The sequence below is a fragment of the Peromyscus maniculatus genome, chromosome 20 (assembly GCF_049852395.1).
Source record: "Peromyscus maniculatus bairdii isolate BWxNUB_F1_BW_parent chromosome 20, HU_Pman_BW_mat_3.1, whole genome shotgun sequence".
In the NCBI taxonomy this organism is placed as follows: Eukaryota; Metazoa; Chordata; class Mammalia; order Rodentia; family Cricetidae; genus Peromyscus; species Peromyscus maniculatus.
The window spans coordinates 1586238-1613497 of record NC_134871.1 but is presented as its reverse complement, the minus strand read 5'-3'; the positions used below and the strand labels follow the sequence as shown (position 1 = coordinate 1613497).

Sequence of the window (27260 nt, the reverse complement as noted above, 5' to 3'; positions counted from 1 at the left end):
CTGAGGACCAACTCACAGTGGTCATTCAACTATATCTAAGTACAAGAAAAACACCTTGTGGAAATAGTTTTTTTTCTGGGTGCAGGGCCTATAGTATTTATGAGATGCTTGAAAGGTCCATTACCCTCCAGAGATGAGACATTCTAATTCTCCCATCTGTTGAATGTGACTTACCAATTTCCTCAGAGGAGGCTTGGAGGTAGGGAGAATTCATGCTGACTAAATGGTGGTTGAAATTTGTAGGGTGACTGTCGGGTTTATCAGAGAGTAACTGGAAGGCGAACTGTATCATTTCATTTGAAAAATCATTAAAAATGTTCCTGCTTCACATTCCTGTGGCTCTTTCTGCAGAGGAGCTATCCCCCCACACACCACCCCCCTGTGAGACAAAGTTGTGTCATTAGCTGTGGCTATTGGTCATTTCCTGTCTCATTCATCTAAATGCTTGTTTTATTTTGACTGCCATGAGAATGGGTTCTGAGCTATGAGCTGAGTTTCACAGACATTGGCAGATGTCCTTCCTTCAATGTGGGAATGGAGGAAAAGAATGCAGGAGAAGCATTCAGGAACATGGGCTCTCTGATAGCATTTTCATTCATGTGTGTCCTCAAGCATGCCTGTTTCAAACAGTATCCTTTGGGTACTTAAGATATATTACCACTGTTCTAGATGCTGGGAAATGGGAGTACACATAGTATAACAAAAATAGGTCCTCATATTTCTAGATTTTTTGCTCTGGTGGGAGACAAAGTATGTTAATAAAATTAGTATAGATATATGTTGGTAAAATATATGCTTTGCATGGACTAATTTAGGAAAAGAGAGCATGGTGTCCTGAGTACTATAATCTTTATGTCAGACAATTAGTGACATGAAATCAGCTTTAAAACAATCCCTTCTCACCGCTGCCTCTTTCTCCCTCCTTCTGTCTGATCATTGACCTTTTATCATAAAAGTCTGTTAATGTATCTGGTAACGATGATGTTTATTACTTTATTTAATGTGTCTGAGTGTTTGGGCTGCATGTGTGTATGAGTTCCTTGTTAATACCTACAGATGGTTGTGAGCCACCATGTGAGTGCTGGGAACTGATCCTGGGTCCTCTGCAAGAGCAGCAAACACACTTAACTGCTGAGCCATGACTCTAGCCTGTTGATGCTTATTTTGTTTGATAGCTATTGAGGCATTTTCAGTTTCTAGTGCTTATTAGCACAGTATCTCTTTTATTTTTTTCCACCTATAATGGAATTATATTCTTAGTATCAAGTATGTCTCCCATATGCAGAATATGGTCATTCCTTGGGTTTTTATACAGATTAATTCTCCCTTTTGGTTAGAGGTTTTAGCGGATGCCCAGAGAGTATAATTGTTGGTTTGGTTATGTTCAGGTCAGTCATATTGCTCTGTGCTATTTCAGTCATCTCAGATTCATTCTCTTTCTGTGTTCTCATTTGTCAGGAACTTTTCAGTATTTACTTTAATAGCTCCCTCTGCTTTGAGCTTATATTTCTTGGGTGGTTTTCTAGTGACTTTCTAGAGATGATGATTTGCATCTTTGAGTTAATGTTAAACTAGTGGAAATGTTTTTATTCTACTTTCATTTTTGAAATAGAAGAATTGGGTCCCCTTGCATGCTAGTATCATGCCATCCAGCAAAGCCCCTTTGGCAGAAGATATCCATAGGTATTTTCAAGTTCATTTTTTTCAAGGTTAACAACAACTGTGGAAGAGGGTTCTCTTTTCTAATGTCAGAGTTTCTATTCAGAGAAAGGTTCTGCATGTCTTGGAGGCAAATGCCCACAACTGGACTGGTCATTACTGCAAGGGGACTAGTTTTTTAGATGGCTTTCCTGTCCACTCCTGAGACCGAGGTTTGAGGTGAGTAGCCTTGAATGAAATCATATCAGAATAGAATGTTTAGTGGCAGTTTCCCAAAGGAATAAAGTAGAAACAGTGTGTGTCTCTCGCCTCACTGCCCATAAATGGTCTCAAGGCACAGTTTTTGATTTTGCAGTTTAGTGTATATTTGCATGTTCATGTATGTATGAGAATCAGTGTGCATATACAAGTATTCATGAACTTGTTTGCACATACATATGAAGGCAAGAAGAATTGTTAACACCCCATTCTCCCATTCACCTGTCCTCCCTCCCTCCCTCCCTCCCTCCCTCCCCCCTCCCTCCCTCCCTCCCTCCCTCCCTCCCTCCCTCCCTCCCTCCCTCCCTTCTTTTCTTTTTTTTTTAAAGACAGGGTCTCTCACTCACCTCACCTCTCCTAGTATGCTGGCCTGGTTAGCAAGTGAGCCTCAGGGATCTGTATGTCTCCACCTCTCCAGCCCTGAGAACGCAGGTGGGTGCTACCACACTCAGCTTTTTTATTTGGGTCCTGGGCACTTTATCTGTTGAGCCATCCCATCGGTTATACTTCTTTGCTGAAACAAAAGGGCCAGATATGTTAACATGGCAGCAAGGTAAGATCCACAACATTTCAGAGCTATGAATGAAGGGTGTTCCTGGAAGAGCTGGCTGGCTTCTTGGGTCTGTCCACTCCAGAGCACCGTCTTTAGATGAATGACTATTGAGGTGCTATCTGAAAAGAACAAGCTATTTTTCATCTTCTTAGTGATACTTTCTTTTCCCAGAATGATTTCTTTATTCCACTTCATCTGAACACACATGGAAAAGGTTTATTCTAGGTGCTTTCTAAGGACCTTCTAAAGTTTTTCTGATGCTTCTCCTCTTCAATATTTATAGCCTCTAATGTATGCAGGTCATTTTTGTAGGGGCATGCTATTCCTAGGCTAAAATGTTAAGCATAAGGGCTTATTCTCAATTGATTAATTTTGTATTTTCTTTTGTACATGAAATTTCCTTTCATCTAGAAGGTACAATTAATATGAGTTGGCTGACTTTAATTGAACTGAGTTGATCATGCCGTTCTTCCCACTCTGTCAGTTCTAATCACTCATCTAGATTTTGTTGTTGTCAACTTATGTTGCTGACTGGCTCCTCACGTATGTCTCTGTAGTCCTTTTATCACTATTGTCTATGGAACTTTCACAGTGCAGGGCTATCCAATGCTACTTTATTAACTGATAAACATTGGTGGCCTGCCTACTACTATTGTGTGCTGCAGCTATGACAGAGAGCACAGCAGGCCCAGCTTGGCCTGCCTTGAGATGCTAGTCTGATTTCAGAGCCAGGTCACGGAAGGTGCATGAATAGGACTGCTGCTCATTGAAAGCTGAAATGCAAGAGGAAGGTTTCCGGACAATGTGGTGGATTAGAAAGTGGTTTCTCAACATGTGTTTGTGAGATGAGCGGTGGTGAGAAATGGCCAGTTTTCCTCTTGATGATGTCAAGTGTCTCTTCTCCAACTTTCTGAATGTTCCCCAAAGAGCTTAGCTCCCTCACATTTGTCTAGGTTTCTACAACATTGCTCCCTTCCGGCTTTGCGACTGTATTTGATACACTGTGTTGAAATGTTCTATTTGTGGTCTGCTTTGACAAAGAAAAGGAGTGGTGTCTTGCTTGATGTGTCTGGCAGTGAGTACTCAAGAAATGTCTAGTGTCTGGCACAGTGAATACTCAAGACATGTCTTAATGAATGGATGAATGGATGAACTAAACAAAAGGCTAAGCCTTGGGTTGGAGAAGTGACAGGCTTAGCTGAGCAGTGAAGAGTAGTGGCTGACTTAGGGCCCAGGTAATGTTCTCAGAGAGTTTGTGGAGCATGGCTCCTTGTTACAGGAGTGAAAGCACTCGGGGCAGTGATGAAGGCTGAAGCGGTGATGTTATGTGAAGTAAGATAATCTCCCAGCTTCAAACAGAGGAGCAGGCAACCTCCGGTGCTTGACAGGAGGAGGTAGACCTTGACTGACAACTACAGGGCAAGAGATGCAGTTATGATTGACCAGAAATTACATCTTCCTCCTGCTTCCTAACAGCCAAGGCCATGGCCTTGTCTGGGGCCTGTCTTATTTTGAAGAAGTGGTGTGTGTGTGTGTGTGTGTGTGTGTGTGTGTGTGTGTGTGTGTGTGTGTTTTGTGTCACTTGGGTGTGTTTTTCTTCTTCTCTAACAGAACTAGACTGAGCCCACGAATGAACTATTTTCTGAGTGGGGTGAGATGCCATAAGTAAACATTGAAAGTATACACTGAGTTAACGGATGTCCTTGGACACTGTTGGAGTGCTTTATACATGTGTAGGGAGGGCAGAGAGTATTGCAGTAATCTATAAACATCACCAATGTTGTAACTAGTGATTACTTTATTACTGACATGTCACACTCATTATGCGATAAGCATGTGCCTGGCACCATGCCAAGCATGACAGGGACATTGCCATTTATTCAACAACACTATGCTATGCAACAGAGATGGTGATTATTCCCATTTTGCAGGTAGATAACTGAGGCACAATATTACTCTGAGCATTATTCTGTGACAAGCCACAGAGTCATGTCACACCCCCCACTCCTGAAAAGCGTCATGAAGCAGGAGCCATGTCATTTTCACTGGTATCAGGCTACCTGATGTGACACTTCTATTATGAAAAGTGCCCATGGAATACCTCATTTTAAGTGAAGTCATTTGTCCAGGGTCACCAGTGATGGGAGTTGGGACTAGACTCACATCTGTTGGGCCTTGGATGCCTGCTGAATCATTGTGCATTAATGGCACAAATCTGTTATTCTACTTGATGTGTCTGGGGGAATGTAGGGAGTCTGGGGGAAATGTGGCTAGAATATCTGAAGCTGAAAGAGCAGCCTTTATTGATGAAAAGAGTTGCAATCTTTCCTTCCACCCATGCTGTGCTCAGGGACATTTCCTGAATTGTATTAAGGTTTGGCCACTGTTCTAAGAGACAGAGACCTTTATTCTCACTTTGCAGAGAAGGAAAATGAGGCTTAAGAAGGCCAGTTACCTGAAAACCTAAGCCCCTCAATCATGAGGTGGGTTTGAGTGTATTACCCGAGTCCCTTAGTCAGTGTGGATTCTTCTATATGACATCCTTTAGTGTTGTTTGTTAGAGCCTGCCAACTCCAGGGAAAAGCTTACAGAAGACAAAGAGCCAGAAAGATGATGTTTTGGTAATGATGAAAACATCAATCACATTAAGCATTGCTTGTCAGGACCGCCACTGGCAGCATCCTCTGCACAGGGCTGGTTTCATGCTGAGGAGATCACCATGTTGATTTTCATGTTCTTCTGTTTCTTGACTTTCTCGAAGAGTTTCGTCCTTGACACTTAAGGCGCCCCCACTGTCATCACGTAGACATCCTGACCTCTTGTGAGAAGAGTGAACAAAGGCTCACAGAAGGCAGCTGCTGACCCTGTGTGAAGGGCCTGTGGTCATTAGCACGCCCCTTGCTGAGTGAGCTTCCTCGTCTGGCATGGCTAACTGAAGATGGGGTGGCAGTCTGTTTCAAGCTCCTTCCTATGGTTTGCTTCAGCCAATGGTAAGGAGGAGAGGATAGGCAGAGACTTGAACGCCCCATCTCATTTCTCCAAGCATTCTTCCAGATTTCAGATCAGTATCCCACTAGACCAGTTGGAAGAGGTACTGGATGAAGAAGGAGAGGAAATGCACTGTATATGAGATAGCTTGGTGGTTCAAGTTGCTGCTTTATTCCTTCAGCTGGAAGTCCTCTTCCTCCCAGAACCATTCATAATCTTCTGATGGGAAACTGGGCCATTAAGAACTCAGGTGTGTTTTCAACGTCCTACAATTTCATTTGCAGAACCCACGCATGCATTCTGCTTCTCCGCTTTGGTTCCTTAATATCTCTCTCTCTCTCTCTCTCTCTCTCTCTCTCTCTCTCTCTCTCTCTCTCTCTCTCTCTCTCTCTCTCCTGTCCCAGGCCCCTTGTACTTGACTTTTGCTAAAAAACCCTCACCCTAACATCACTGCTGGCTTCACAAGGCAGCTTCCTGCCAATCCTTCAGTCCTGAGCCTCAGTGTTTCCTGCCTGAAGAAACCTTGCTAGGCCTCCTGCTTAGAGGTCATGCTGTTGTTTTCTTCTTCCGTAGGGTCCTGATATCTTTCCTCGAAGTGTCCATACAGATTTTTAATTTTAATCTTTCCTATTTAATCTTTTTTATTTAAATTTTTTCATTTTACATACCAACCACAGTCTCCCTCCCTCCCCTTCTCCCACTACCCCTCCCCCCATCTCTCCCCCTCCTATTTAATCTTCAAGCCTCTCCCCTCTGTATACTCTACCAGGGCAATGCTGTTTCCATGACTTGATCATCATTGCCTGGCCCTGTGTCAGGTATACAGGAAGTATGCAATATCAACATCAGATGGGAGAAGTTAGTACTGAACCAAGAGGCTTATAAGAATGAGGAGAGAAAGCCCAGGAATGAAGAAACGATTGTTATCCCCGCGGGGCCTTGAGATTACAGATGTATACGGCAGGCTTTGGGAGACAAAGACAGCAAGGTTGCGAGGCACATCTCTGAAACTCTGTGTGCTTTCTAGCTTGGCCATTCCCGCAGTCACAGGTTCCCTTGCTGCTGCTGGGGCTAGAATGAGTCTCTGGGGGACCTCAACCCAGAGGTTGCAGCCCAGCTGGAGCGTGTGGGAGCTGGCAGGTGGATCAGCCTGCAGCATTTTTCTTGCCTGGACCCTGGCAGCTCTCGAAGTTTCAAAGCTGGAACATACTGACCAGAACACCATGACCTTTGGCACAATTTCCTCCTGTCCTTTATTCTGCTTACAAAGCAGGGAGGGGGAGCCCAGCCTCTTTGCTCTGGCTCTGGCTCCCTGCAGGACAGGTTTGTCTTAGATGCAGGGACTGGAGGAAGGAAAGAATGAAGGGCACCCAGGTGGCTGTGCTGTGAACATCAGAGGAGCCAGATGGCATTCTACCCTACTTGGAACTTGGATATTTGGTAAAGTGTGCCAACCCATTAGATTTTTCTCTCTTCAAGCTCTGGCTTTGGCTGTGTTCTACTGTAGGGAGTAGCTGCCTAGACTCTGGAAAACTCAGAGTAGGGCCACCTCCTGCTTTGCCCCCTTGCCATCCAGTCTCTATAGTGCCACCTCATTGTGAACAAACTGGATTGTGATTGTGGCAGTAATTAGGGACTTGCTAAGCCTTGGTTGTCTCATCTTCAAATGAGGATACTAGAAGGTTTCTAGGGCCATTAAGAGGATTAGAGTCAGCATGCACAAAGTGCCTGGCATAGAAATCAATAAATGACAGTTGACATCATCATTATACACCTCATCTCATTTCCTTATAGATTGCTTTAACTACTTTAAAAAATAATTTAAAATTACATCTATCTATCTATCTATCTACCCCCACCTCTCTCTCTCTCTCTCTCTCTCTCTCTCTCTCTCTCTCTCTCTCTCTCTCTCTCTCTCTCTCTCTCTCTCTCGTGTGTGTGTGTGTGTGTGTGTGTGTGTGTGTGTGTGTACACATATACATGCCATGACATGGCTTTGAAGCCTAGAAGACAACTTGTAGAAATTGGCTCTTTCCTTCTACCATGTGGGTCCTGAGGATCAAACCCAGGTTGTCAAGTCTGGGGGCTAGTGGCTTTAACTCCTTGGAAATATTTTGTGGGTCTAATATTATTAGTTCTTAGCTGGAGAATCTGAGGCTAGGAGGCCATCAAGTACCCTATGGTTTCCATCTCCAAAGCTCAGAATAAAAGAGAATAAACATTTCTACATCCCCAAGCTCTTTCTCTACAGGTACTTATAAATTCCTTTCCCTTCATTCAATATTAAATTCCTCCTACCTGATGTTTATTGCTCATCCTGTATGTATCTGATGCAGGACCAAGCTATGATGATCTAGCTATGAAAACATCATTGAACTCATCCTCACAAAGTGTGTAGAGGGGAAGAAATAGTAATCATTAAATAAAGGAACTAAGAGAGAGGTAAAAATAAGAATGGGCACTGTAAGGCAAGGTAACAGTGTTAGGTGTCCTGTCTCTTCTACTCCATCTTGAATTCTTTTCTCTTTCTGCCCACCCCTTTGCCTTGAATTACCTCCTTGAGAAAGGAAAGTCAAACATAGTTTATGCTGTTGACTTCTGCTTAGGTTTCTGCCTATTTCTATTACTATCCAATAACGCAAAATAGAAAGTGTTCCCAGCATTTGCAGAGGGTCTTACAAAGTATTCTCACTTTAATCGCTTGTTTTGGAATACATAACCCTCCCTTTGTAGATGAGAATGTCTGGAAGTATCAAAACTATGGCTTCATGGAGGTTTGTTCCCTGTGAGCTAAGGCCTTATTAGAATATTTCTTATTTGAATGGTGGGCTAATTTCTGGGCAATGTGCTTATGAGACTGGCTTTGGTCTCCACTCTGCCATTTATGAGCCCATTCTGTGTCTCCTTCTTTGTCTATAAAATGAGGATAATTACAACAGTATGATACAATGTGTAAAATCTGCTTACCACAGTGCCTAGCATATGGGAGAATTTGATCAATAATAGATGGTAGTACTGGACTGAAAATAATAATTTTCTAATGTTGGCTTTCCTATTTTTTTCTTTTTTAGTGTGGAACCTAAATAAAATTGGAATTATATATATCATTAGAGAATACCAAGAAGATCCTTGATCCATTGGGGAATTGGGCAGGGATCCAATGTTGCAGGATAAACAGAAGCAACAAGGCCCAAGGGGTGATTTTGGTTCAGGACCAAGGACAGTATCCAGCTTGCTCCCTTGCCCTTACCCTACTATGTGTGTCTATGGAGCTGAGTAGGACAGCCTCTACCCCAGACTTCTTTGTTCTGCACCTAACAACAAGCTCACAAACTCTCTGCACCTGTCCATGCCACCCCTCCCATCCCACATGCTTTTCTTCCTCTGTTACATTTACAAAGTCTTTCACAGTAAGGAGTAGGAAAAGTACAGGGACCATCTTTGCTGTTATCCCTCAACTCTAGCAGCCACTGACATTCTATAACTATATCTGAACTTGGCTTTTCTTAAATGAAACTTCACAGAGTCCATGGGTCCCAGAGGTGTCTTTGGGTCTTCTCTGTCTTCTTCCATCTCCCATCCCCTCTAGTTCCCTTTCATCAACTCAAGTCCTCCACACTTTACAGAACCAAACAACAGCCCCCTCCTCCAGTTTCAGATGACCTTTCCTGTACAGAACAGTAGCACTCAGCTTTGGAGGGCTTTCTGTGATTTATTATTTATGGCTTTAATCTTGTATCAATCAGTATGAAGTTTGGGGTGACACTTCTACTTGCTGGATGTGCAAAATTGAGTTCCACTTGTTTCTGGCTTCTGAGAGCTCACAGAACACAGAATGCAGCATGCAGGGGGATGTTATTACATGGTGAAAGGAAATGTTTGGTAGGAAATGGCCCCTCCTTTCTCAGCTTTGCCCAGGTATTAACCCTCATGTAAACATTCAGGATCTCATGATTAAAAAAAAAAAAAAACTGAAAATGTTCTAAGAACAGAAAGCAAGTAAGTGTGCTTGGGATAGCCCAGGCACCTGTGATGCTCTTTTATTTTTTAAATAGGTGAACTCATTTGTTTCTCTACCAGTTTCTTCAAAATATATAGTTAAGGTTGGAGACCCATGCTTGGTTAAAAAGTGCAGATCATATTTGAAATTTTAATGTATTTATATTTTTCTGGCTCCTTCTTTGTGTCTCTGTGTGTTGCATGCATGCATTCATGCATGTGTATGTGCACAAATAAGAATGTGTACACATGTGTGTGCATGCTTATGAAAGCTCTGGTTAACACTGAGTTAACTTTTTGCTGCCTACCTTATCATTTGAGTTAATGTCTCTCAAGGAACCTAGATCTCACCTCATTCGGCTGGATGGCCAGTGACCTCAAGGGATCCTCTGTTTCCACCTTCCCTGTGCTAGGATTGCAGGTATTTGCCACCATGCCTGTTTTGTTGTTGTTATTGTTTGCTTGTTTGTTTTGTTGTTGTTGTTTGTTTTTATGTATGGGTTCTGGGGATCAGACTTAGGTCTTCATGCTTGCATCACAGGCACTTGACTAATTAGGAGATCTCCATAATTCCATCTGACTCATTCTTCAGATCCCAAACGACTTGAAATGGGAACTAAGCTTCATTCAGCCATATTTCCAGGGCACAACACTACTCTTTAGCAGATAATTGATTTATGATTATTTATGTTGTACTATGTCTCATGGCTACAAAGAAATCAAGGACATTTTGACCCTGTCCTCAGGAGCACGTGGTCCAAATGAGAGGGTAGCTTTAGTAGTTAATATGGTGATGCAAGATATCAGTGCCTAGTGACAGCTTGGGATTTCTACTCTAGAGGCATATGGACTTACATTCTTTTTTCCTCTTGCCCTGTCATTACCACAGGGTAAACTACAGAGGACAGTCTTTTCTCAGGGCCCCACCCTGCTGCAACTAAGGTGAGTTTGTTTTTCTCAAATCTGACACTTGTTCTATCTCTGGCTTGTTTCTTTGCTCTGTGGCTGTCATCCTTCAGAGAGTGCCTCAAACAGACTCTTGGGCTTTCTTTTCTCTCCTTGTGTTCCTGTATGTTTAATTCCAGGACTCTGTCCATTACACAACTCCCCTAATCACTTGCCTCCCCTGTTCCAAAGGCAGGAGAATGTGGCTTTAGATATACACTGTGAAGAATGTTGGTACCAAGAATCCATCTTCTTCAACATACAGTCTGTGACAAATATCACTTTCATATGCTAACCTGGTCCTCCCCTCTGTGTGTGTGAGTGTGTGTGTGTGTGTGTGTGTGTGTGTGTGTGTGTGTGTGTGTGTATGTGCACTTTCACATGTGCATAAAAGAATTTTATAACTAGTTTCCTTTGAAATCTCTTGTTTCATCTTATGCATTTAAAATCATTCCTCTGAGAAGGGAGTCAGAGACCTTACTAATCTTCCACAGTAGCTGTGTCATAGAGAAAGTCAGAACCCCTTAACTCACGTCTGATTAAGTTTGACCTGAGTGGTTCATAACAGGAGCAAGTCAGGCAGAGAGCTTGGTAGGTAGAGAGGACTTCATAGATACTGATGTTTGCCATGTCTGGAGACAACATTTACTTATTTTTACTTAGTTGTGCTTGAAGAGAATAACACAATATTATAGGTTTGATATACAAGAGGTATGAATGTATTCATAGACTTGAATACACCTACCATACCAAACATTGGTAGGCAGGGTCTCATTTAAGTGTCTGGTAGGCATGGCTCACTAGAGAACTCAGGGATAGTTCTAGAATATCTACCAGCCTCAGCATCTGTCTTTCAAGAACAAGATTGAATGACTCTTGTGTTAAGCTTTCTTTTGTCCTCTAAAGATAATGCATTTATTTAGACCCACATTGCCTTCAGTTGAATAGTCTTAAGTCTTTAAGACAATCTCTTCATGGGACAACTTTCATGCGGCTTTGTCCAGGGAGTTTTGATGTTTTGGATTTTATTTGTACACTTAGTGACTTTCTCCAGTCCTGTGGACCTCTGTCTTGCTATGCATAGCCACCACCCCCCATTATACAGACAACATTTATTTCAATTGTTTGCTGTGAGATGTCTCTTTGTATGCTGTGAATATGTGTGACTCCCATTGGATAATAAATAAAGCTGCTTTGGTCTATGTCAAGAAAGCTTACAGCAAGGTGGCAAATCCAAGCAAAGATACAGAGAGAAGAAGGGCTGAGTCAGGAGAGATGTGAACCCATTGTCCAAGGAGCAACAAGATGTCACCAGACTAGTAACACCATGGTCACATGGCAACACATAGATTAATAGAAATGAGTTGCGTTAAGTTATGAGAGCTAGCTACCATGAAGCTTAAGCCACAGGCCATATAGTTTGTAATTAATATAAGACTCTGAGTAATTATTTTATAAGTGGATACAGGACAGCAGGTGGGAGATATTCATCTAGATGTCAGGGCCGAGCAGGACCAGAGAAACTTCCATCTACAATTGTCTATTCCCTGGCTGCCTTCAAGTCCTTTCTAGGAAGCTGGGTATATCCAGCATCCTTCCTCCCCCTCTTCTGTTCTCTCTCCTTTTTCTCTTCTTCCTCCTTCCCTATCATCTATCTATCTATCTATCTATCTATCTATCTATCTATCTATCATCTATCTATCTCATCAATCCATCATTTATCTATCTATCTCTATTTCTATGACTATTTCTGTTACTCGGTAAAGGAATGTCAGATTACGATCTTTCCACCCCTCCACATCCCTTTTTTCTAAGTTCCTTTTGTCCATTGGAGAAGCCAGAAAGAGGATCTAGGAAGGGGGCTTTCTCGTGGGCATCCATGAATCATGGAGAAATCACTCTTCAGACAGGCTGGGTCAGATCCTTCTGGCCATCTGATCATCTGATGAGTCACCCAGACAGATAATGTGTCAGTGCTGTTCCCCTGACTGGCCCTAGATATCAAAATAGCCTGCTGCTCCCTCCATCTGGGCCCACTGCAGGGAACTGACTGACCTCTCCAAGAAAGTTGAACCGGTGAGGAGGGTGGGAGGGCTTACTGTGGCTGAGCTGGAGTTTAAACATTATAAGGCAGGTTAAGAGAGGCTTGTCTTACATTGTAGCCATCAAATCCAGGTCTTGGGAACTAAGGCCTTCTCCATAGCCATCTATTATTCTGCTTTCCATTTGAATGTTTTCTTTGTTAAGGTCTGGTTTTGTGACAATGAATAATGCATAGTGGATGAGGGCTGATATATCCAGGGCCAAAATGACAACAGTTTGTGAGCAGTGAGCACCTACCATACTAAGCAATCATTAGGCACAGTCATTTAACTCTCAGGTACATGTGGCTCATTCTGTGAGATTCGTTCTGTGCTGCAGGTTCTTATGGGGAACCTAAGTGCAGAGTAAGGGGACGGTAATTGATCATCTTAACTAGAACGTTTGGTAGTAAAAGGGTGGAACTGTTCATACTTGTGTCAGATAACAGAGAGAAAGGTGGGGCACCCCAGAAAGCCAGAGATAGATACCTGTTTGAACAGGAGTGTTTGGGGATCTGATGCCAAGTGGTTTCCTATCCATGCATTGCTTCCCAAGAGCATAACAGACGCAAAGTCAGCTTCCCTCTTCTCTTGTGGCTTGTTTTCTTCCCTTCTTGTCTCATCTAGAGATATTGGTATAAAGTCCAAACTCCTGTTTTTGTTGTTGTTTGTTTTTTTTCTTTTCTTTTCTTTTCTTTTCTTTTCTTTTCTTTTCTTTTCTTTTCTTTTCTTTTCTTTCTTTCATTCTTTCTTTCTTTCTTTCTTTCTCTCTCTCTCTCTCTCTCTCTCTCTCTCTCTCTCTTTCTTTCTGTCTTTTTTTCTTTCTTTCTTCCTTTTTAGTAAGTCCTATGGACTGTTCCGATGTGCTGTTAGAAATCATCAGTGTTATAAACTTTGAGTATGGGAAGTTATTCTAATTTGTCAGTGGATCTTAGTAATTGATAGAGGGATATATACTAGATAATGAATGTCTATTAGTGAAAAAAAATGAATCATTTGATGAGTCAAATGATTCCCAGAGGTGTGAGCAAGGTAGGTGTTACTGTCTTGGAGGGATATACATGAAGTTGGGATGCCCATGATATAAGGAGAAATGAGAAAGAGGTATACTGTGGCAGCATCTGCCAGACTTGTTTTCAATTCTACCACTAAGGCAGAGCCAGTGCTGTGTCTGAGCAGGAAAAAGACATGGTCTGATTGGTAATTTGGAAAGAACACTCCTGTGGTTGTGTTCCAGGTTAAGCCCAAGAGAAACTGGACACTGAAAGTATTTAGAACATGTTTTTAAAAGAGCTACTGAGTGCCCAGCATAATATAACCTTTTACATAATTGAGAGACCGCCAAGCCTGGGCAGTTCCACCCCAGCTTAGCATCAGCCCCTGGACACACCCTCTTTATAGCAATCAGTCACCTCTGTGGGGTACCTGAAAGCCACTCTTTCAGGAGACCAGTTTTCCCCGTTTGCTAGTTGGCTTCTCTCCTAATATTAGTCCATCTGCCATGTTAAGTAGCTAGCTGGATGGAAGGGATCTAGCAAGATTTGAAAAAGGGTCATTTCTGCGACCATGGCTGACCTGTTCATGTGATTCTCCTGACCTTATTTATTTTCCATGACCTTCAGGTTTTCTGAGAGTCAGGATATAATGTAGGTTTTCAGCTGTGGACAGGGTGCAGGAGGGAGCTATAGACATGGGTGTTCCCCAAGTCTGGCTGTGGTACCCATCACCCCACTAAAGCCCAGGGAACTTTGCTGTTTGCAATCCTATGTCTTGGAGTTTCCCACAAAGCATTACCCTGTCTGCCCGGGAGACCACAAGACTCTATGAAATGAAAGACACTGTTCACACTTATGGCGACTGGAATCCTATCTATATAAACCAGGTGATGTGAGGACCAATTCATTAACATTTTGCAGTCTGATGATGAATGGTGGAGCCTCTTTGATTAACTCTTTAATTGGCTTCCCTCAAGGGACAGGCAGCATCTAAGATAGTCCTAAACCAGTGAGGATTAGTGGTGTCCCATTTCTGTACTTAGAAGCAGTTGGACACACTTTCTTCCCTCTTTGAGCAAACACTATGCACTGCTTTCTCCATCCTCCCCTAGCTTGCCAGATTCTAGCCTTTCTTAGAGCATTCTCCTCCCTGAAACCTTTCTCTAATCCCTCGTTCTTACTGTCTCTCTTTAGTCGAATGCCAAGTCAGCCCCATTCTGATATTTCTTCATTCATTCCTTAAGCATCTAGACACCATTTGTCCAATGTATTTCACATTGGGATTATTTAGTCATAAATATTTGACAGCATCAGGCTGACTTCCTATATATACATCTCTCTATATATCTATATCTATATCTATATCTATATCTATCTATCTATCTATCTATCTATCTATCTATCTATCTATCTATCATCTATCTATCTATCTATCTATCTATCTATCTATCTATCTATCTATCAACCTTGAATCTCAATGAGATCACTGTAGCACTAACTACAAAGCTGACTGGAACTCTGACCTTTGGCTTTCCAGCTTCAGTAGGATAGTAGCCATGGGTGAGAATGTTGGAAGAAGTTTTAATAATCACATTCACAGTGTGTATTGCACAGCTATTGCCATCAAACTAGTTTATACATTAAGAGACAGAGTCACATGGAAAGTAAACCCTGCTCAGAGCCACTCAGTCAGATTTGATGGAGATGTGATTAATCTCGGAGAGTGAAAAGGCCTCAATTTCAATCTAAGTTAGAAAGTATCTTCCTGGGGAGATGCTTGAATGAGGAGAAGAGGGAATTCATGGTAAATTAAGAAGCAGGATCCTGATCATTTTTCTCAAGAAGAATGGACAGAAGCAAAGGCAGCCTCAGGGACCTGCTGAGATAGGATTTACTAGAGCTCAAACTGGGAGTTTAAAAAGCAATACGAAGTTATGAAGTAAATTTCCTATATGATGCAGTCTCCTTATATGCTAGTTCTGATGACAGTTTTTGTATCAGTATCTTCCTTAAAAATATAAGAAAATCGAGGCTCATGGTGATGTAAATATAGATGGAAGCTTGACTCCAGCTGGACCTGGGTGATTTTATAGTATAACCAATGACCCGACAACATTCCACACCCCTTTTACAATGAAAAACAAGAAGGGGAGCCACTGAACCACTTCTGCAAATCAGCCTCTGTTGGAATTCCTAGCCTTCTTTCCTCTGGATTTGTAAACAGAGGCTGTGGGTCTGTGGAAGCCAAAGTAAACAGTGGCAGATGCAAACAAGGCTTCCAGTGAGGAGAATGCTAATGGAGTTACTAGTGTGTATGAGTTGCCCCAGAGGACTCTTGTCTTCATGGTGGCTCACATACTTGGGCCTGGTGGTCTACAGCAGGCTTCAAAGTATCTTTGGGCCATCCAGTTTCTGCTTGGTGGCCTGTTAGCGGCAGGGTGTTGCAGTCTGGACAGCTAGCTGATAGTTTGTGTTCACTTCTTCTAGACTCATTACTGAGCCCTTTGAAAAGAGGTAAGAGTAAGAAAACATGTGTTCTGATTTGGAGCTAAGACATCAGTTATTTATTCATCTATGAAGCATTGGCTGAGTCCTGTGAACTGTTAATATTGGACTGTCAATCTGATTGTTATTGATAAATGCCCGGGGGATTAGTGAAGCTCTCTTCTAGGTGTGTTTGTACCATGGGAGATCTAGAGAGGGTTAGATCATGAGAGCACTGACCAAATGCATAGTTTAATTTTTTTCTAATACACCATTCAGAAGTCATGAAACTGTAAAAAGTGGAGTCTGGTTGGAAGAAGAGGTCACTGGGTGGGTGTTCTTGAGAATTCTATCTTGCTTAGGACACTTCCTGTTAATGTTCCATTCTGCTTTCATTCCACCAGAATGTGAGCTGCCCAGCATGCCCATCTCTCACCAATAAGATGAATTTAAGCCCCTGAAACCATGAGTCCATACAAAGTCCTTATGTTGTTTCTGTTAGGTGTTCGGTCACAATGATTAAAAAAAAAATCACTAACACAAGTTCTTTTAATACAATAGGCTCTGTGCTAAGCCACGGAATATAGCAGTGATTGAGACAGTCCCTGTCCTCAGAGAATTTATCCAGTTTAATCTGTGAAGACAGTGAGAAAAGACACATGAAAATAAAGACGATTTGGCCTACAACAGGGTCAAAAGGTTAGGACTGAGAAGTCCACAGAAGACTTTTCTGGTGTTGTAGAATGTAGTCTTCAGATCAACATATCTGCCATCTTCCTTGTGTCAACTGTGCCTGCTTGATATCCCCTCAAATGAGTAGGGGCTGGGACGCTCACTGTCCCCTCACTTGCGTATCCAGCCTTTATTCCCAGCAGCCATTTGTATGTAATTCTGCTCTATTTGCATTGCCTCATGGTCTCATGGAGGTGCTACAGTACATAGACTGGGGAAGGCAGAAGGGACCCTGGAGGAGCTGTCATCCATGTCAGACTCAGGGCCTCCAGTGGGGCTGCTTAAGGGTCACCGATGATGTTTCAGCCCATACCTCTTCATCTGTGACCTATAAGTAAGCCTAAAATCTTATTCATCCCCTAGTGTGAACTTTGGTGAAATTGTACTTTGGATTACTATTTGGACCTTATGAGGAGTTGTAGGTATTGTTTAGATCTCCCCAATTAAGGAATTCTCTCTCCAAAATGACAGGAATAAAAATGGGACAAAGCAAAGAGCAGCCCAGGTAGGTATCTGAGGCCAGGACCTCTTTGGTAAAGGGAAGAATGCCTTTAGGAGCTGTGAAAAGGGAGTGTACCCATGTGTGGTGGTTTGAATGGGTATGGGCCCCATAGACTCTTGTGTTTGCATACTTGGTGCCTAGAGAGTAGCATTATCAGACATCTGGCCTTGTTAGAGTAGGTGTGGCCTTGTTGGAGGAAATGTGTCACTGTGGAGGTGGGCTTTGAGGTTTCATAAGCTCAAGTCTCAACAGTGTGACACAGACTCCTTCTGCTGCCTGTGGGTCAAGATGTAGAACTCTGAGCTCCTTCTCCAGCACCATGTTCACCTGTACACCATCATGTCCCACTATCATGATAATGGACCGAACCTCTGAAACTATAAGCAACTCCTAATTAAATGTTTTCCTTTATAAGAGCTGCTGTGTGTAGCTTGATTTTTCCGGCCTCGCCCACAGTCAGGACAAACCTCTGTCACCCGCCAGTCCCACAGTCGCTCAGACCCAACCAAGTAAACACAGACACTTATATTGCTTTCAAACCGCATGGCCGTGGCAGGCTTCCTGCTAACTGTCCTTATCTTGCTAACTATGCTTTTATCTTAAATTGATCCATTTCCATACATCTATACCTTGCCATGTGGCTGGTGGCTTACTGGCGTCTTCACATGCTGCTGGTCATGGCGGCGGCTGCAGCCTCTCTGGTCATTGCGGCGGCTGCAGCGTCTCCCTCTGCCTTTCTGTCCTTTTATCCTGCCTAGCCACGGCCGATCAGGTTTTATTTATTAACCAATCAGAGCAACTTGACATACAGACCATCCCCCAGCACAGCCAAGTGCAGACCATCTCAAACACCTGCACTCAGGCCCATGGTCCTAATCATCCTCTATACGGACCTGCTGGGTAATGCCACAAAGAACCTGAGAATGGGCTCCCACAGGACCTACAGAACATCCCACAGCAGCTGTGGTCACGGTGTCTCTTCACAGCAATAGAAACTCTTATCAACACAACATGGATACCTAGAAAATGTGAGGAATCTGTACTTGGGAGATACCTGGGCACTGCAAATCTGCAAGCACATCGAGAAGTATGAGATTAATGGAAGACTGTACCTCAGTCCTCCCAGAAAGAGCTTAAACTTGAAGACATGATTTATTCCAAGTGACGGCAGAAATTGTAACAAGATGTCTCTGGATCATTATTAGGGACCAATTTCAGTCTTCTAGTAGGCATGTAAAATAATGAATGCCAAAGCATCATCTATGAATATAAAGGAAAATTACTAATTAATTCATTAGGTATCTTCTGTGAACTTCTTCTGTTCTGTAGGCATTCATGCAGGATTGATTTTTAAAATTTGATCCATTATCTAAATAACATTTATACATTTCAATTGATTGCTGTGTCTTAGACTTCTGTTATTCACAAATCCTCTGTTAGCTTGCTAGGATCACCAAAATAAGATAAAACAGGCTGGGTGGTTTGAATAACAGAAATTTGTTTCTTTCAATTGGGGACACTCAAAGCCAAGGTCAAAGTGTTGGCAGGATTGGTTTTTCTTGTGGTTTGTGTCCTTGGCTTGTGAGTCATGGTTTTCTCTCTGTGTCTTTCCTCTGCACCTACTTCCTAATCTCTTCTCATAGGACACCAGTCATGTTGTGTTAAGGCCCACACACATGGCCCCATTTAACTTAGTTTAACTCTTTTAAGGCACTGTCTCCAAATACAAGGCTTTCTCAGGCTAGAGGTTTAACACACCAATTTTGGCGGGACAAAATGGTCTCTTTCCCTCACAGTTTATTAAAATGAGCCATTTGCTTTGCACTGGATTGTTCTGCAGTTTTCCTTCTTCTTCCCTGGGGTTTCCCATATTTTCTGCAATTGGTGCTTAGATACTTGTTGGGTTCTGATTTGATTTTTTTTCTTTTTCATGCTAGAATGCTGCATTAGGGCATGATGTGTATTACTACCAGACATGAATGATGTCTGGTCTCTTCCTGAGATGTAAAAAAAAAAAAACTTGAAAACAAGAAATTCAGATAGATGAGAGCTATGGAATACCTAGAAGAGGCTGGAGGTCACTATACTATGGACGGCTTTGAGACATGCCTGAAGGCTTTCTTGTGCCTTCCCAATCAATCCAAGATTCAATTACATCCAATGTCATTTTAGCAACCACGGTTTTACAGAATATTTACTTGGCAAATATGATTAAATTTGCATATGAGTTGAGGTTTTTGCTGAGAACAATACCCCCGCCCCCTACAACCTACTATGCAGAGGTCATTCATTTTTATCAAGTGACTGTGAGATGGATTGGGCATGTTCCCATTCACTCAAGCCAGATCTCTGTCCTGCCCCTGCCACATTCTAGAATGTTGCTCTATTCAACTTGCTTAAAATTCTCAAATGATGAAAGGCACACTGAATTGTTATCTACAACACTGACTTCAGGTGCTGCCCTCCCAGGTAACTTCCTCACATCCTTCTTCCTTCTCTAACAGTTCCTTTCTAGGAAGTTCCTCTTCTCCGATGCCTTCTTCCTCCAGCCTGCTTTTTGCTAACCCTTTTCTAGTTACTTGTGCATGTCTTCCCAAGTGGGTGGTGCTTCTTCAAGCCCTGGACTATGCCCTCAAAACTGTTGTCATAACAGCTGCCTCTTCTTTAGGAGATGCTCAGTGAATACTTGAATGACTAAAGGGTTGCTCCTGAGTAGCATTCAGAATCCAGCTGCAAATTTGAACTACCACAGAGCTTGTAATTTTAGCTCTGTTAAGGCACAAAGCACTAAGTTCCATCCCAGGCATCACATAAACCAGATATGGTAGCTTATGTCTTAGCATGCAGAAAGTACAGGCATAAGAATTTAGAAGTTCGCTGGGCAGTGGTGGTGCACGCCTTCAATTCCAGCACTTGGGAGGCAGAGGCAGGCGGATCTCTGTGAGTTCGAGGCCAGGCTGGGCTACAGAGTGAGTTCTAGGAAAGGCGCCAAAGCTACATAGAGAAACCCTGTCTCGAAAAACCAAAAATAATAATAATAAATAAAATAAAATTAGAAGTTCAAGGTCATCCTCAGCTACAGAACAAGTTTGAGATCAGCCTGGGTTATCTGAGACCCTATGTCCCCCCCCCCCAATAATGACTGATACCCCAGGACTCAACTCCAAGCACTTTGGGAACAGACTTTGAAGAGTGTTCTTGGTGACTGTAATGATCAGTCAGAATTAAAATCCTCTCAACTGTAGTGTAAGGTAGTAGTCTCAGTTATGGGTCTCAGGTTAGCAGCAGTATGGGTGTCTACCTGGAAATTTGATAGAAATGGACATTTTTGAAAATTCCTCAGGGTTCAGCTATTTGTCTTTAGTTCATCCTCCATGTGACTTTGATGCAGCCAAAGATGGAGGGTCTGGCTTAAGCCAGGGGTCAACAGGTACTGTTAGACAAAAAGCAATTCAATTATTTTAAATCTTACTGTACCATTGTTCCAGCCATTCAGCATTGCTAGTGTTCCAGCAGCTATAGACATTACAGAAATGTCTGTTTCATGTTCTAATAAAATTGTATTTATAAGTAATCAGGAAGTAGGCTGAGTCCTTAGCTTGTGAATCTCTGTTCTTAAGAATTAGAACTGTTAGCTGTTGCTATGTAATCAATCACCACATGAGTGGGATTAAACCAGAATTACATCTGTGGCTGACCAATATGATCCAAGTTTGTCTGAAGAAAAGGGATGGGGAAATAGGTACCACATCTAGGTACAACTGCATTGTCATAGGCATGTGGCAAAGAAAAAGCACAGGGCAAAAAGAGATGAAGAATGAGGATACTAATCCATTCCATGAGGGTTGAAGTGACATAAAGCTCATAGGGGACTGGGTATGTGGCTGTTGCCTTGTAAATACCAATTATTGCTACTGAATTATGATTACTAATCATTCTTTTGTTTGTCTTTACAAGTCATGGCTGGATATTAGAAGCAACTGTTTATTATTTTTGGAAGGCTGTTACTGATGTCCTCAGAGATGGGTGTCACTTACCATTAGCACTTGTGACAACAGGTATAGGGAGTCAATGGTGTTAGCAGCCTGTCTTGGTGATAGAACAGTTTGTTCTTGGTGCTGTGGGCTGTTTGTTCAGAGGAAGCCTCAGGACAGGTTTGCTATGACATGATCACTTGCTTTTTCTAAGCAGGTAAATCATTCCTGACAGCCTGCACTGGATATGTATGGAGAACTCCAACCCTTATTTGAAAGAAGATGACCTGCTTGACTGGAGCTCAGATGACATCCTCAGTTAATGAGAGTATAACTGTGACACCTTTGACCTGAATCAGATGAAGGAAGATGGAGCAGATTGGTCCTTAGAGATTTGTTTTCATAGGCAGTGGTTAACTTGCAAGGACCATTCTGGGTTTAGTTTATCTTTCAACCTCTATCCTTCTCTGGTGATTCCAGAATGCTTTCTAGGGACCACTTATATCAGAATTATCTGGGGAATTAGTAACACACACACACACACACACACACACACACACACACACACACACACACTTCCATGCCTGATGCTCACAGATCCTGGTTTGTGAGGATGATGTGTGACTCCCTTGTTTTAAAAGCTTTTTGATACCTGTGATAAACAGTGCTATGTAGGTGACATTCATCTATTGTTTGTACATTCAGACATACAATTACATGATCATTCAGCAATTGGAGTTCATGGAATGCTGACCAAAACTGGAGAGTTCTGAGTCCTCAGCTCTTAAAAGGGCCAGGGCCAGGACTTATCCTCATGTCTTTGGCAAGGTATCTTGGAGCATGTGAAGCCCTTTGTTTTATGGGACCAGAGATGGGACCCAGGAAAGCTGAATGATTCACTTGTGGCTATGCTGTTAATACAGTGCATGGTCACTTGTGTCCTTACTCTGCCCCTATGCTCTTCAGTATCTAGCCTTCCCAAGCTGCTTCTTGGGAAAGGATCCCATGTGTAAAGTATATCTGATGTGTAAGACTATGTGCTGAGTGATTTAATCATGTGATTGCCGTTTACTCTTTATTGAATATGACTTGTTAAATTGACATTATCTACTATGCTTTATAGTAAATGTGCAGAAAAGTCCCATGACTCTTGAGGGTAGAAGGAAATTCCAAACAAGGTTTCTTTTGTGGACATTGCAATTCAAAGGGCAAGAAAGAAACTCTTGGGGTGCTGACAACGCTGTAAGGAGGGGTCCTTGGGAGAGGAAATCAGTGTGTAAACAACCACCATTGCACACACTGAGGGTTCCTGTACTCACTGTCGCAGGTTGCTCTTCAGTGACATAGTGGGAATCCAGTCTTGGTGGAACTGGGCAGCAAACCCACATTTACTGAATGGACCTTGCTGCATTTCCCAGTGAGCCCTTCGGTCCCTATGAAGCCATCCTTGGCAAATCTCCATGTGAACTTGTACAGAATGTAAACAGAAGGTGTAAGCTAGATACCAGGACTTTTGATCTTCAAATGTTACTGTTTTCCAACTTCATGTGGGAAGGTACCCGCAGACACCTGGGTGTGACTACTTCTGGGATAACAAATCATAGAAGCTCATTTTCATAAGATAAAGAAGCTTTTGTTATTGTTGATACCTGCTTAAACACATAAATTCTTAAAAGCTTTAGCCATGTGTAATTGGCATGTAATAAACTGCATATATTTGAAGCATATAGTTTGATAAGTTTTGACATGTGGATACATCCATGTAATTAGGATTATGATTATATCTCTCTTTCTCAAATGTCTTTTCATAATCCCTTTCTCTGGTTCTTCCTTAACTACCTTTTGTTTCAAGGCATTTATAATTTGCTTTCTTTTTTCATTTTTACTACATGTATTTATTTTCATGTATCATTTATTGATTTTTTATTACTTGATGATATTCCATTTCTTAGATGCTCATGATTTGTGTATCTGCTCACTCATTGGTAGTTATTTTATTAGATTCAATAGATATAAAATTCTGTCTAACTTTTATTACTGAAATAAATAGAAAATAAAAATTACCATATTTTTCATATTTATTCTACAGTAGCATATATAAAGATAAAGACAACTGATATAGAAAATAACTACTTCAACTTTTATCATTTCATAATTATGACTAGACAAACTGAATGAAAACTAATTTTCCAAAGTAAACATTATAGTCATATTTTTAGACATAATTTGTAATTAGACACATCAGCTTGCTTCCTACTTATTAACTTATCTTCTATTTTAATAATGATCCAGTAGAGAAACAAACCTCACAGAACTGTGTTGATAAAATAGTAGAAAAGATTTTAAAACTGTTACAGCAATTTCAGGATTCTGTCTTATTATTGACTTTTATCTATAATTAAGCAAACAGTACCACATGTTGAGAATTTATTTTATCAGAGTTCTATTCCAATGATTTACTTTGTAGAATTATTTTTAAATAGAAATTATTTTTAATGAAAGACATACATTCTACACTTCACACTTTTGGTTTAAAGTTGGAAAACTGATCTTAGGTTATGCTGTTATAACATATCTGAAATGCACAGCCAGCAGGAGTCTCTGGGTCTGTGTAGTGGGAACCCATGCCTGGCTCACTGTGTGTACACATGTTTATTGGACACATGGTCACATTCTTCTTAGGAAAACACAGAGAACAATTGGATCACCTGGGAGAAACAGATATTCCCCTTAAGAATCTGGGATACCATTTGCTACTGTGGGCACACTTGTATTTCCCAGACTTCCAGTTCTTTCATGGCTACATCAGCGCTTGGCTTGGCATCACCAGTCTTTTTCATTCTGGCTGATCTAGGCGATAGGTAATCCAGCTGTGGCAGTTTTGTCTGTCCTAGATCTCTACTGTCTGAGTCTGATTCTGTGAGCTCCATCCATGTTGTTCTACCTGGATTCCAGGATTCATCTTCCAAGAGAGCCTGAGTACTGTGCTCTGAGTAGATGCTTGCAGGCTCCTTTAGGCAGGAAGCTGAGGTAGTCTGAGTTCACCAGAACTAAAAGCCAGGCAGGTCCTTTGCCTCATCGATAAGTGTTTTTACTACCTAAACTCTTTGATAGGTATCACTATCCAATGTATTTTTATTTTGTGATGTGTTTCTTAATCCATTGCTTCATATTTTTGCTCATTGTCTTTCCAGCAGGATGGCAAATGGCATCCCTTTTAATTTGTCCAGAGTAGAGATTACTTTTGCTTCCAGTGCTTTTCATTCTCTCTGGTCTTATGTAGGAGAAAGTCCAGTTTCTCTTCCACATGAAAACATCAGTGACTCCCAATGGTTCAAAGTACCTGTGTGTAGTGAGTGTTCAGAGCTTCACACAAAAGCATTGGTACTTTAAGGATGAGCCTTACACTTCTGTCCGTGTACAGTCATTGCTCCCTGCCTGGGTCATAGAAAACAAAGCAAGACAAAAACAAAGGAAACAAAACTAGGAAGTAGTTTATGAGTCTAATGGTTGACACTGATGGTTCAGTGAATGTGGATTGGGTACCGCTTCTTGACAAATGCTTTCTCTATAGAGCAGGAAGAATCAAAATATGAGCCATGGATGCCACGTTTCATTAGACTCATATTGTTCTGGGGACCAAAATCTATGAGCAAGTCATTAACATGTATTTACATATAAGGATCTGACTATATGGCAAGTTAGTTTCACATCAATGGAATAAGAGCTGCATAGCCTGCTCAGTGTAGACCTTTGGGGACTCTAACTACTGTTATCTGCATATATATCATCTGTGACTTATGGCCCCTATGATCACCACGATAACCATGTCTGTGTTCTGGAAGAGAAAGGAACATGCAGAAGACCACCCAAGGGATGTTTTCTGTTTATTTATTTTTATTGTATGTGTATGGGTGTTTTGCATGCATGTGTACCTGTGCACCATGTGCACACAGTGCCTTTGGGAAGCAGACGAGGATATCAGATTTCCTGGAACTGGAGTCACAGATGGTTGTGAGCTACAATATGGGTGCTGAGAATTGAACTCCAGTCCTCTAGAAGACCAATGAGTGCTCTTAACCACTAAGTCAGTAGTTCTCAACCTTTCCAATGCTGTGACCCTTTAATACAGTTCCTTATGTTGTGATGACCCCAACCATAAAATTATTTTGTTGCTTCTTCATAACTATAATTTTGCTACTGTTATGAGTTGTAATATAAATATCTGAGATGCAGAATATCTGATATGTGACCCCCAAAGGGTTCACAACTCACAGGTTGAGAACCATTACACTGAGTCCCTGTCTTTCTCTCTCTTGCTCCCCCAAAGGATATTTTAATATCCAGACCAAGGAGTGATGCCCATCATTTCTGTTCAGTTTCCAATGACTGGAGCCTGGCTACCTGTCTACATCCTACTGAAAGGAACTTTGGGAAATGTAATCAACATGTGTATTCAAGAAGGAAAGAAACAGGATGACTATAAATGGTATGGAGTTCATGGATTCGTCTAATATTAGATTATGATTTTTCTTAAGAAATTTTTTAAGGTGACTCTTAAACAATACTTAATGGAGAGAGGTGGGGCAGAAGCTGTCATGTACAATTGATGTTGGCCTATAGCCTTTGTACAATCACAGGCAGGAGGATGGAGTAAGTAGAGTATAAAGTGGTGTCCAGCTGGGCTACGGATAGGCATGTGTGGGCACATCTGCTTCCTACCTTTTATAATGGTCTGTAATTAGCAGGTTGCCACAAAGGAACAGAAGGCCCCTTAGTGAGGTGGTTTTAAGCCACAACAGGAAATAGAAACAACAAGAGCAGACTGTAGAAAGACAGTAGTCTGTAAATCAATAATGCCCTTTAGTATGACACAGGAGCAGCAGCTACTTTGTTACTCTAAATCCTGACTTTAGGTCTCTGTTAGGTCCTGTTTAATTGATTATATTATTAGGACTTTGTATAGGACTTTGTAGTTAGATCCAGCCTTGAGGTGGAACTCTATAGCCACTAAGCTCATTCAATTAGTTTGCTTAACTTCTCTGTATCTTGACATCCTGTCTCTGACATCCCTGTCCCTAACAACACAGTTCTCTGAGACTTTTGATTCACCTTCTCTTTATCCTTCATAGAAAACTTGTCCCCATCCATTCACATCCAGCTCTGATTCTCTCTTGTGTACTCCAAAATCAACAAGCATTGGGGTATCCCATTGCTGTGGGATGTCTTTCTGTATGCTATAAATATATGTTGTTCCCATTGGTTAATAAATAAGCTGCTTTGGCCTATGGCAAGACAGCTTAGAGGCAGGTGAGAAATCCAAGCAGAAAGACAGGAAAGAGACAGGTGGAAAGAGGAGATGCCAGCCTGCTGCCCAAGGAGCAGCAAGATGCCAGTAGACCGGTAATGCCATGGCAACATGGCAACATATAGATTAATAGAAATGGTTTAATTTAAGATGAAAAAGCTAACTAGCAAGAAGCCTGAGATATAAGCCATATAGTTTGTAATTAATATAAGTCTCTGTGTGTTTACTTGGGACTGAGCAGCTACAAGACCCGGAGGGATACAGGAAAACTTCCGACTATATACCATGGCAATTCTTAACATTTTATATGACAGCTACTTGTGTATTTGTTTATATTCATATTGTTCTCAACTATATTGTAACCCTATCACTTTGAGAAAGTGAAAGAAAGTTTAATTTTGTAATCTGTTAGACCTTTTATGCATGAAACTCTTCAGTGTTAGCTTGTCATTCTTAGAGTAGTGTCCAAGCATGTTGCCGGAGTCTCACAGAGCTGAACACTATTTGCTGTTCTTTTTTTTTTTTTTTTGGCTTGGCTTGGCTGTAGGATTTTCATTCATTTTATCCAGTGTGCCAATTCCTTCCTTTTCCTGCTGTTTACACATCCATCTCCTTCCTGCCATTCTAGTCTCAATGCATTGTCACTTCCTCAGACAAGCCATCTCAAATGCCTAAAGCTATCAACACGTTCTTTTCTTTTCTTCAATTTTTGATGCTTTGAAAAATTCCCACCTATAGCTCAGCATATGCTGGGATTAAACCCTCATTACAGCTTTGTAAAT

General features: G+C 41.7%; 1 long non-coding RNA gene across 1 annotated transcript; it reads left to right on the top strand.

Moving 5' to 3' along the window:
* The first annotated feature begins 8139 nt into the window (after positions 1 to 8139).
* Positions 8140 to 25675, top strand: LOC143269703 (uncharacterized). Its single transcript, XR_013046279.1, has 3 exons — positions 8140 to 9878; positions 10347 to 10399; positions 25501 to 25675. It is a non-coding gene; the product is annotated as an uncharacterized LOC143269703 (long non-coding RNA).
* Positions 25676 to 27260: the final 1585 nt, after the last annotated feature.